General features: G+C 46.3%; 1 long non-coding RNA gene across 1 annotated transcript; it reads left to right on the forward strand.

Annotated features, from left to right (window-relative positions):
• Positions 1 to 2: 2 nt before the first annotated feature.
• On the forward strand, positions 3 to 6823 carry LOC125921846 (uncharacterized). The gene is made up of 3 exons (XR_007457517.1): positions 3 to 314; positions 946 to 2291; positions 3590 to 6823. It is a non-coding gene; the product is annotated as an uncharacterized LOC125921846 (long non-coding RNA).
• Positions 6824 to 10901: the final 4078 nt, after the last annotated feature.

Genomic DNA, 10901 nt, shown 5'->3' on the forward strand with positions numbered 1-10901 from the left:
CGGGGGTCGCCCGCGGGCGGGCCTCCGGGTTAGGGGTGCCGGGTTAGGGCACCTCGTGATGCGGGGACCCCGCTTCCACCACCCCCCACCGCCACCGCCACCGAGGAAGGCGGAAGGAGGAACGAGGGGAGGGGCGACGCGGAGGGCCGGGATCCCCAAATGCCGGTTCTCCCCACCACGCCCCAGGTCCCGGAGGGTTGAATGCTACACTCACAGGCTTTCCGTCTTCACAAGCGGGAACTGTAAATTCTGGCTCCGCTACCGACTGCCTGTGTGACTGAGCAAGTCACTTAACGTCTCCGAACTCTTCTTATGTAGGATATAAAACGGCAAAATCTCTTTCACGGGGTTTGACCCGATCCTGCCCAACACCGGGCGTAGCATGTGCTAGGTGCTCACAAACACTGCAGATACAAGAGGAGTGTGGGCCCCAAGCTGCCTGCAGGCTGGGGGGACGGGAGGCCTCAGGTGCGGTGTTGAAGGGAGCGAAGTTCCTTCCTTTCACTGGGGCTGAACTGGGGCTGCTAGGGGAAGGCGTGCACCGCCTGTGGAGCAGGTGTCACCGCTGTATACTGACCATCCCCGGTGCCCGGGGCGGGGGGGGGGGGGCTGAGACAGAAAACCGCCCCACAGGAGGGCCAGAAGCAGCCTTGGGCCACCACTCCAGTTCCCATAGAGAGAATGGAACTACCGGTGGCAACAATCATCACCCAACTGAGTTTTGAGCACCCACTTGGCACGAGGCTATCTTCGTACTTGGAGGGAAAGGGGGAGTGGAAGTCATTTGAGCCCTCTGGGAACACACAGTGTGGGGAACACTCCCAGCGCCTGAAGCCCTGACACAGAACTCTGTCTCCAAATTGAGGTGACCACTCCCCACCACCAACTCAACTTGGGGAAGGGGAGGTCACATCCTCCTCTCATCCCTCAACACCCTTCTTCCAGGTATTGCTACCTCCCTTCCCCTCCTGCTAGGCTGCTGGCTGGCCGGCTGCTGAGGAAGTGTCGCTGCTGGGTGTACGGAGCTCCAGTTCCAGGAGGTGCCGCAGAGTGAATTCAGATGTCTACCACCAACTAGCTGAGTATTGGTTTGGGTCCCTCAGCCTCTCTGAGCCTCTTTTTTTTAATGTTTATTTATTTTTGAGAGAGTAGGGGAGGGGCAGAGAGAGAAGGGGACAGAGGGTCCAAAGCAGGCTCCCCACCGTCATTGCAGAGTGCCATGCCATGCTCGGTTGGAACCCAGGAACAGTGAGATGATAACCTGAGCCAAAGTCTGACGCTTAACCAACTGAGCCACCCAGGCGCTCCTCTCCGAGCCTCTTTTGAGCCTCTTTCCTCTTCTGTATCATGGAGATATTAATGATGGTGTTGTCTTCAAGATTATGTGAAATGACCTGTATGAAGCCTTTGGCTTAGTATCTGGCATTTGAAAGGTGCTCCTAACGGTAACCGTAACGTGAGTGAGTGAAAGTAGACAAACTCATGAGACTACTTCTGGGAGGATGCCATATTGGAGATTTCAGACTTTATTCCGAGAAAATTGGAAGCTCTTAAAAGATTTCATCCAGGGGCATGGCATGCATCCTTGTGTTTTACACTGATTTTTCTGCCAGCTTCCTGGAAAGTGGATGGCAGGAGCAGAGACTGTGAGCATGGGGCACAGAGACCAGTTTGCAAACTGCCATCAGTGGAGATATAATAGGAGCTGGGGGGGGGGGGGGGGGGGGCGCCTGGGTGGCTCAGTCCGTTAAGCTTCCGACTTCGGCTCAGGTCATGATCTCAGGTCATGATCTCACGGTCCGTGGGTTCGAGCCCCGTGTCGGGCTCTGTGCTGACAGCTCAGAGCCTGGAGCCTATTTCGGATTCTGTCCCTCTCTCTCTCTCTGACCCTCCCCTATTCATGCTCTGTCTCTCTCTGTCTCAAAAATAAATAAACATTAAAAAAAATTTTTTTTTTTTAAATAATAGGAGCTGGGGCAATGACAGCAGGAATGAAAAAAGAGGACACGCAAATAATACCTACCATTTGGGGAGCAAAAGCAATTTGCTTATTATATTGCCTCTCCTTTTCATACCATATGTGGGGGCCTTACCCTATCGTATGAATAAGAAAATTGAAGTCACCGAGGAAATGAAAGAGCTGGAATTTGAACCCTTTTCCACATGCGTGGAGAGCCTTAATCATTTCCTTCCTCAGTATCACTTTTATGTCAACACTGCTTAAGACTCAAGAACAAGGAGACGCGGGGCTGGCTCCATCAGAAGAGCATGCCACTCTTGATCTGGAGGTGGTAAGTTCGAGCCCCACAAGTATAGAGTAGAGAGATTACTATGAATAAATAAATAAGTAAATAAGTAAGTAAATAAATAAAAAACAAACAAACTTTAAGAAAAGAGAAGAATGGGGCGCCTGGGTGGCTCAGTCGGTTAAGTGGCCGACTTCGGCTCAGGTCATGATCTCACGGTCCCGTGAGTTCACTCTCACGGGTGAGTTCGAGCCCCACGTCGGGCTCTGTGCTGACAGCTCAGAGCCTGGAGCCTGTTTCAGATTCTGTGTCTCCCTCTCTCTCTGACCCTCCCCCGTTCATGCTCTGTCTCTCCCTGTCTCAAAAATAAATAAAACATTAAAAAAAAAAAAGAGAGAAGAATGAAGAACAAGAAACAGAGGAGAGACTTTTTTAGCTCCCTTCCCACTCCATATGACTCTTTATAAGAAGAACTACAGCCAGATTACAGAGAAAACAAAGCAAGAGGCTCACTCCGTATTCTTGGCTTACAGGGCCAAAGTGACCACAGATGACATGAAAAGCCCAAGAAGTTTCTTTTTTTTTTTTTTTTTTTTTTTTTACTTTATTTATTTTGAGAGACAGAGAGAGCACAAGCAGGGGAGGGTCAGAGAGAGAGGGAGAGAGTGAATCTCAAGCAGGCTCTGAGCTGTCATCACAGAGCCCAACACGGGGCTCCATCTCAGGAACCATGAGACCATGACCTGAACTAAAACCAAGAGTCAGACCCTTAACCAACTGAGCCACCCAGGTGCCCCCAAGAAGTTTCCGGGGCTGTGAGGCAGATGTGTGGACGGGTAGGGAAGATCTCCCTGGAAGATGTCCAGGGAAGGAGCAGCTGTGGAGTTATTCCCTTTGGGGGCCCCTCCCCCAAGGTTGCAGTTAGGGTCTTTTGACCTATAGATGAGAGGCAGGAGAGGGATGGACCTGTCCTCTCCAGCCTATGAGCCTTCCTCATGTATTGTCTCTAGGGCCCCTGACCTGACAGGTTATTTTTCTTAGAAATATAAATACCTAATTTCCCTCTGGACACTACCTCAGCTCCCCACCCCCATGACCTCAGTCTTTGCCCATGAATAATATTTTAAGTAATGCCTTTCTTAGTCATCACTTTAGGCGGTTTACTGGCTAATACAAATAATGCCCTACTTTATAATGTTCACTTACAGTGAGCCGCTCACAGACATGCTGTTTCTAGCACTCTTAAATTGGAGATGGTGGTATTGCACAGTCTTATAAGGAATAAGGAAAGCACCGGAGGCTGACAATATCTTCCCAAACCCTTCTGCCTCATCTCTCTCCAGATGCTCATGTTGAACCTTCGATGGCGTCCACAGTTCTCTGCACGCTTTCAACACCCACAGTCCAGTATAAGGGCGGACTGAGGGCTAAAGGAACTGCCGTGTGGTCTACCTGCGCCCCCTACCTTAGACTTCAGTGCTCTCAGCTTCAAGGATAAAGATACCTATGCGCAGCGAAGTCTAAGGAACCCAAGTCACAAAACAGAAATAGAGGAACAGCAACTCTGGGAGAACAACACTAGGGGCAGAGCCTGGACACTAGAGATGGGCCCCTTGGAAGGACTACAGCCACAAGACAGGGAAATGGCTGGGCCGACCGTGCCTCGTACAGCAGGCAGTGGCCTTGCAGCCTCAAGACCTCAGCGTTAGATATGGGCATTGGGTAAGCAGGTGTGGGCTTGGAAATGGGCATGTCATGGTGGACAAGCTTTCATTGGACTGCACTGCACCCAGTCAGCTTCAGTGTCCAGCCTTGTCCCAGGAGATACGAGGAGAAACCAAGTCCCAATTCTCAAATTACTTGTGTTTTAGCAAAATATCTTTTGGTCCAAATAATTAACACAAATTGCTATGGATTGAACATCTACCGGGTGCAAGGCAGCCTATGTGCATGTTCTCACTTAATCCTCACCTGGGGGAGGGGTATCATTCTAGAACCCTGGTGTACCTAAGTCTTCTTAGGCGACTCTTCCTGTTGTCGCCTGAAAGCCAATCTTAGCATGAAATTAATGTATAGGAGGCAAGGGTATGGTTATAAATCTCACGCTAGGAACATTAAAAAGTGAGAGAGGTCTTTCCTGCAGGTTTCTTAAGGAGACAAAGTGGTGTCACAACAAACATCAAGATGCAAGGCTTCCTAGATATCCACTTACAACATCCTTTTTTCTGAATTCCACTCCTGACATCACCTTCACACATTTCTACAGAGGCCTCCTCAGCATCTCTCTCCCTCCTATGATACTCCTCCAGCTCCCCCCACCCCCACTTCCCAAGTCCTTCCCTCTAGGGGTCTCCCTTAATTTTAACTAGCCATCTCTCAGTGACCCCAAAAGATGTGAGGAAAAGAGTAGGAAGCTGCAAAAAAAAAAAAAAAAAAAAAAAAAAAAAAAAGACAATGCCCATGAATATAGATCTTTACGTTTACAAATGGCTTGCATATACATTATCCCACCTGAGCCCTTTTCAGACTCAGAATAACCTGAGAAAACTGAGACTCAGAGATAAAGTGAGTTGCTTAAAGTCCACTAGTGAGTGTTGAGCTGCACCTTGAAACCTAGGCCTCTTTCCTTCAGACTACATCTGGCCCAGGGCTGCAAATGCCTGGACAAGCCCATCAAACTGTCAATAACACTTCCCCAGCTACAGCTGCCAAAACTGTCGCCCTGGTGCCCCAGGGCAAGACTCAAGCCATGCCCAGAAGACCGAGTCACCAGCAATGGAAGGAAGTACAGGGACGAAAGGACTCAGAAATCAAAGATACTTGTAATAAATGCCTTCAAAAAGATCCAGGAAATTGGCTTCTCTCAAGTGACTTCTATCAAAACCAAGGTGCAAAGTCCTGTGTATTTATTACCTGAGGATGACCTTCTGAATAACCCACAAATAATGGTCAGGCTTCTTGCAAGAGAGTGTGTGGGTCAAGGAAATGTTTTTGAAATTAACAAATGTTTTGAGGGGAAAAAGAAACTATCCCATGCCTGTTGGTGATTTCTCCCAAACCTGTCTCTGTTTTGTTTGTTTTTTTCCTAATTGTATAGATCAAATTTGCTTTAGGAAATTTAGAAAATTCAGACAAGTACAAAGAAGCAAGGGGGAGGAAGATATTGTCAGCCCATCAGCCACAGGCAGAATTAACCTTTTGGCCTATTTTCTTCCAGTTATTTGCCATGCATTTTTCTACAACTTTTCATAGTTGAGATCATGATATATAAAAATGATATCCAGCTTTTGTCCCCCATTTAAAGCATAACAAACATTTCCTGTATGTATATAATAATACATGTATTCATTCCCTTTAGCCCTTATTAGATGCAAGGCAGACATTCTTAGGCAAGTTGTTAGTGGTTTATTGCACTATTTGTTGGCTGTATGAGAGACAGTTTAGGGGCTAAACTGACTCACTGACTCTGGAGTCGGGCTGCCTGGGTTTGAATCCTGACTCTGCCACCTCCTGGTTACATGACCTTGGGCAAGTTAATTTACCCCTCTGGCTCCATTTCCCTACATATAAAATGAGGATCGTAGTATCTGCCTCACAGAGTAGTTCTAAAGATTAAATGAGTTAATTACATGAAAAGTGCTTAGAATAATAAATGGCATGGTAAGCGCTAAGTAGTAGCTATTAGCAATCTATGGTATATGTGGTCACATCATAAATTATTCAGCTATTCTCTTGCAGCTGGACAGTAAGATTGTTTTCAATTTTTCCACTATTATAGATAGTCCTATAAACCATTTACTGCATGCATTAGTGGAGGAAAGGCAGATTGAAACTCTGCTGTGGAAAAATTCAAATGCCAAGATAAGGTATTGAGAAATTCAGGATAAATGACCCAGGAGAAAAACTCTCCTTAGAAGGAGGTATCCAGTCACGTTGAAGAGATGACATTTAATTCTATGGCAAACATTTGTTGAGCTCTGTGCACCAGGAAAGGGTCTTGGCTAGATCAGGGAACACAGAGATGAAAAGGGGACACCAAGACAAACAAGAGACAAGACTGAATCTCAAGGAGCTTTATTCAGTTACAAAAATATCACATTTGTTATGTCCAGGAGTGAATTTTCACCATGACATATCTCTATGGTTCACTTATGTGGACAGGGATTACAAAACGCCTGATTTCAAAGGACCAATGCAGTAGGAAATACAGAGACAGCCAGTCTTCCTTCACGCCCTTATGGAGAGGACTTGATCAAGAACGCCTATTTCACAGAAGAGAGGCGCCTGGGTGGCTCAGTCGGTTGAGTGTCCAACTTCAGCTCAGGTCATGATCTCACAGTTTGTGAGTTCGAGCCCAGTGTCGGGCTCTGTGCTGACAGCTCAGAGCCTGAGGCCTGCTTCAGATTCTGTGTCTCCCTCTCTCTCTCTGCCCCTCCCCAGCTCCTGCTCGCACTCTGTCTCTGTCAAAAATAAATAAACTTAAAAAAAATTTTTAAAAAGCCACCAACCATGCCTAAGTATAGCAGTGCTGCATGGCCAGGGGAGCCCTCTCTCCCGATATTGTCCTGAGTGAGGGACTCTTTGCCAAGCAATTGTGAGGTTCAGATGGCTCAGACAGGGCTGCAGCCTCAGCCACATTCTTGCTGACTCTCATCACCTATAGTTAATGGGCTACAAACAGCTGGACAATAACCTTTTGGGAAAGGCCACATTTCCCATCACTGAGAGAGTTCCTAAAGTTCAAATGTCTCCTGCAAAGCTGCATCAACTTTCCAGCCCCTCTTTGTATAGGGTACAACGCAAAACCTTTTATACCATGAGAAACCTGGGTATACAGTTGCAACCTTACCCTGCCAGGAGAGGGTGTGGGGATTGGTGATTTGAATTAATCCATAACCAGCCCTGCTAAGGGCTAAATGTGTGGACAATCAGATAGGCATTTGAGGAAGCACCGATGAGGTTCGGTGCAGGAAGTAGCCTCTGAACAATGTCACATTATCCATTACAGTCCTTCTTCAATGACATCATAAAGCACTCAACTGTCAAGTTCAATTAGCAAGTAGGTGGTCTATAATGATAATTACAGTCTGTACCTCTCAATCTAAATGGCTCAGAGCACCACAAAGTCATGACTTGAAGGCCTTAGAATGACTCCATCCAGGAGGCAGGGACACCAGGGTAGGCCCGCTTACGTGGAAAATGTGTGTGTGTTTCTAGAGTTTGGAGGAGGTGAGGTACAGACACTTGTACCAAATATATACCATTGTGTTTAAAGTGTTGTATCACATTGGCTTGGGGTCCTATCAAATGAGCTGTAATTGCAGGGAGCACGAGATACCTTCTATCACACCTCTTTGGCCAATTCCTCTGTGAGGCCTTTCTCGAACTCACAGGAAGGATGGATAGTTAGGAAACTCATTTCCTTGCCCAAAATAGACACAAAGTTCCTAAGTTCACATTCAGAGTCAACTACACAGGAGAGATTTTTATTTGTAGAACCTGGGACTCGTGGTTGGGTTAAGAAGAAAGGGGCACAGTGCACCTGCTTGATTTTAATCTACTCCCTTTAAAATGTGTTCCTCACATAGAGGACTCCCAAAGCACTTTCCTATACACCTTTCAATTAGGTCTAATTTACAGATAAATCAACTGAGGCTTAGAGACTCAAATGGCCTGCCAAAAATGAGCCAGCTAATAAGTGGCAAAGTTTGGACTAGCGCTGACACCTTCTGCCTCTGTTATAGATGCTAATAAGAGGCCACAGGCAGCCCAGAAAATAGAGAGAGAACCAAAGACTTAAAAAGCAGAAACTTCTATGGTCCAGCCTCCCATAACGAGGCGCCTGAGAGAAATCAGGCCTTGCTCATTATTTTCCGACTTTTCATAGTGGTCAGGGATCATTAGGCTGGGTTTTCAGCCTGTCTCTTCAAAGAGCTAAGAAAAACATATCAGGTGATAAATGGAGGTGGTAAAGAATGGCCAGAAGCCTCGTGGAATGTTCTTGTTTCTGCTGGGAAGAAGGAAGTCACTCATCTGAGGTAGCTTTGTGTGGCCATAGACCCCTGACAATACATTTCCTTCACTTCAGCGTTTTTGGCACAGAGGGTAAGGAGGCATTACTGCTTCCGAGATCTCATGAGCTAAAAAAAATGATAGTTCTCAGTTATTGATTACTGAGGTGAAATGGAACATGTTAAGATTAGGATCTGGATATTCCCAGATGATCTGAGAGATAATAATGACCTCCTCAAACCACAGAACCGGGAACCGAGCTCTGCCACAGCTAATCCGCACAAAGACCCTGTGCATGCACGTCATTAGCAGCATTTGGCAACGAGATAACTGAGGCTTAAGGAGTTTGAATAATTGGCCAAAGGCCACATATCTTGTAAGTGGCAGAGCTGGGGACTGAACCAACATGTACATGACTTCAAAGCCACTCTTTAACCACTGTGCACATCAGTTTTTCCTTAGAAGTGGAGTGATGTGAGGTTGGTCTGACTCATCTCTCCATTATCTCTGACTTGTTTATACTTTTTCGTTTCTCTGAAATGTCCTCTTCATCTCGCTCTGCCTGAGTGAACACGACCCCTCCCCTAAGGTTTAACTCCAGCCTGAGCTTCTGCAGGAAGGCTTGAGTCCCAAACCATCTCTTTCTTCTCTAAAGTCTTAGAAACACTTGTAGAATTTCCCAGGACTGTGGTTTTTTGTTGTTGTTGTTCATTAAATATACAACTATATGAGGTCATTTTTAAGTCTATTTATTTATTTTGAGAAAGAGACTGGGAGAGGGGCAGACAGAGAGGGAGAGATAATTCCAAGCAGGCCCCACACTGTTAGCGCAAAGCTCGACACAGGACCCGAACCATGAGATCATGACCTGAGCTGAAACTGAGTGTTGGACGTTTAATCGACTGAGCCACCCAGGCACTCCGAGATTTGTTTTTCTTTTTTTAAGTTTATTTATTTATTTTGAGAGAGACAGAGACAGTGTGAGTAGTGGAGGGGCAGAGAGAGAGGGAGAGAGAGAATCCCAAGCAGGCCCTACACTGTCAGCACAGAGCCCACTGCAGGGCTGGAACTCATGAAACTTTGAGATCATGCCCTGAGCTAAAACTGAGAGTCAGACTTGACCGACCGAGCCACCCAGGTGCCCCAAGATTTGTTTTTTATTAATATGCTTTCAAATAAATAAACATTTGGTATCTCATAGAAACACTGTTTTGTATCAACAAATCCACAAATCAGGACACATCATCCTTTAACAGATTCAGAGGTGTGAATTGATTCAGTTCAGGATCTTCTTTCTCCGCCATTCCCCAAATGTGGACCCAGAATCACAGGGGTATGGAAGTGGGGGGTCCCTCCTGGCTTTATCTATGGAAACAAGAAACAGGAAACAGGAAACAGACCATGTGGCAGTGGCTCTTCAGCAGGCTTTGGGACCAAGCAAAATGGAGAATGATCTCTACAGTGCTTCTTAATAGCCAGGTGGCTTCAAGAAAGACCCTTAACCCCTCCGAGCCTATGAAGTATAGCGTGTGAAAGATTGCAGGAAGGATCAGCAATAATGCTGTTATGTGCACCAAATAGCTACTCAAATTACGGTAGCTATTATGTTTATTAGACCTGACCCCAATCAAAAGGAGGTAAACAACTAACTTCCCTAGGGTCAATTCAGAAAAGAACATGAAACGCTTTTGGTCTTACTTAAAAATTCAGAAAAGAACATGAAACGCTTTTGGTCTTACTTAAAATGCCAGCTTCTTCTCTCTTCTTCTAATCCCTTGTAAAAATTCAACATTGTAACTGCAATTACCTACTGTTAGTGTCCCTCCAAAATTCACATGTTGAAAACCTAATGACCGAGGTGATGGTATTCCAGTGGAGGTGGGCCTTTGGGAGGTGATTAGGTTGTGAGACTGAAGCTGTCATGAATGGGATTTGTGTCCTTATAAAAGCTCCCTGAGAAAGCTCCATGCCCCTTCTGCCTCACGAGGACACAGCAAAAAAGAGGACCATCTATCAAACAGGAAGCTGGCCCTTGCTAGATACTGAATCTGCTGGTGCTTTGAGTGTGGACGTCTCAGCCTCCAGAACTGTGACAAATAAATTTCTGTTCCTTACAAGCCACCCAGCCTATGGTATTTTAGTTATAGTGGCCTGAACAGATTAAGACACCTACTTTATGAAATAAACTCATGTCCATGAGAAAAGTAGCACTGCTCCTTAGTTTTCGAAAGATTCCTGCTCATACCTGACATACCGAAGAAGAAGCAACAGAGAGAAAACTTTCTTCAGCCTTGGACTGAATCAGAAGGCTAGAGGCAATGGGAAGGTCTTGTACGAGGGGTTGCTCATCACCATGTGAAAGAAACGTAAGGTATTACTGGGAGATTTTACCACATTCACGGAATGTCAAAGGTTATCTCATTTCCCTCATGAGGAAACACAGTGGTAGAGAAACCTCCCCTGTGGTGCACAATGACAGCGCCCAAAGCAGAATCTGGTCTCTCGGTGCTCAGATTTCTTTCACCCTTCCAACCATCAGTTTAGAAGCATTACCGAGTACTCCCAGCACACTGGCTCTCAGGGGTGTAAGGCAGGGGGGCGAGGGCCCCAGCCCTGCAGGACTTCACAGGATGGAGAAGCCAT

Source organism: Panthera uncia, chromosome C2 (genome assembly GCF_023721935.1).
Source record: "Panthera uncia isolate 11264 chromosome C2, Puncia_PCG_1.0, whole genome shotgun sequence".
NCBI lineage: Eukaryota > Metazoa > Chordata > Mammalia > Carnivora > Felidae > Panthera > Panthera uncia.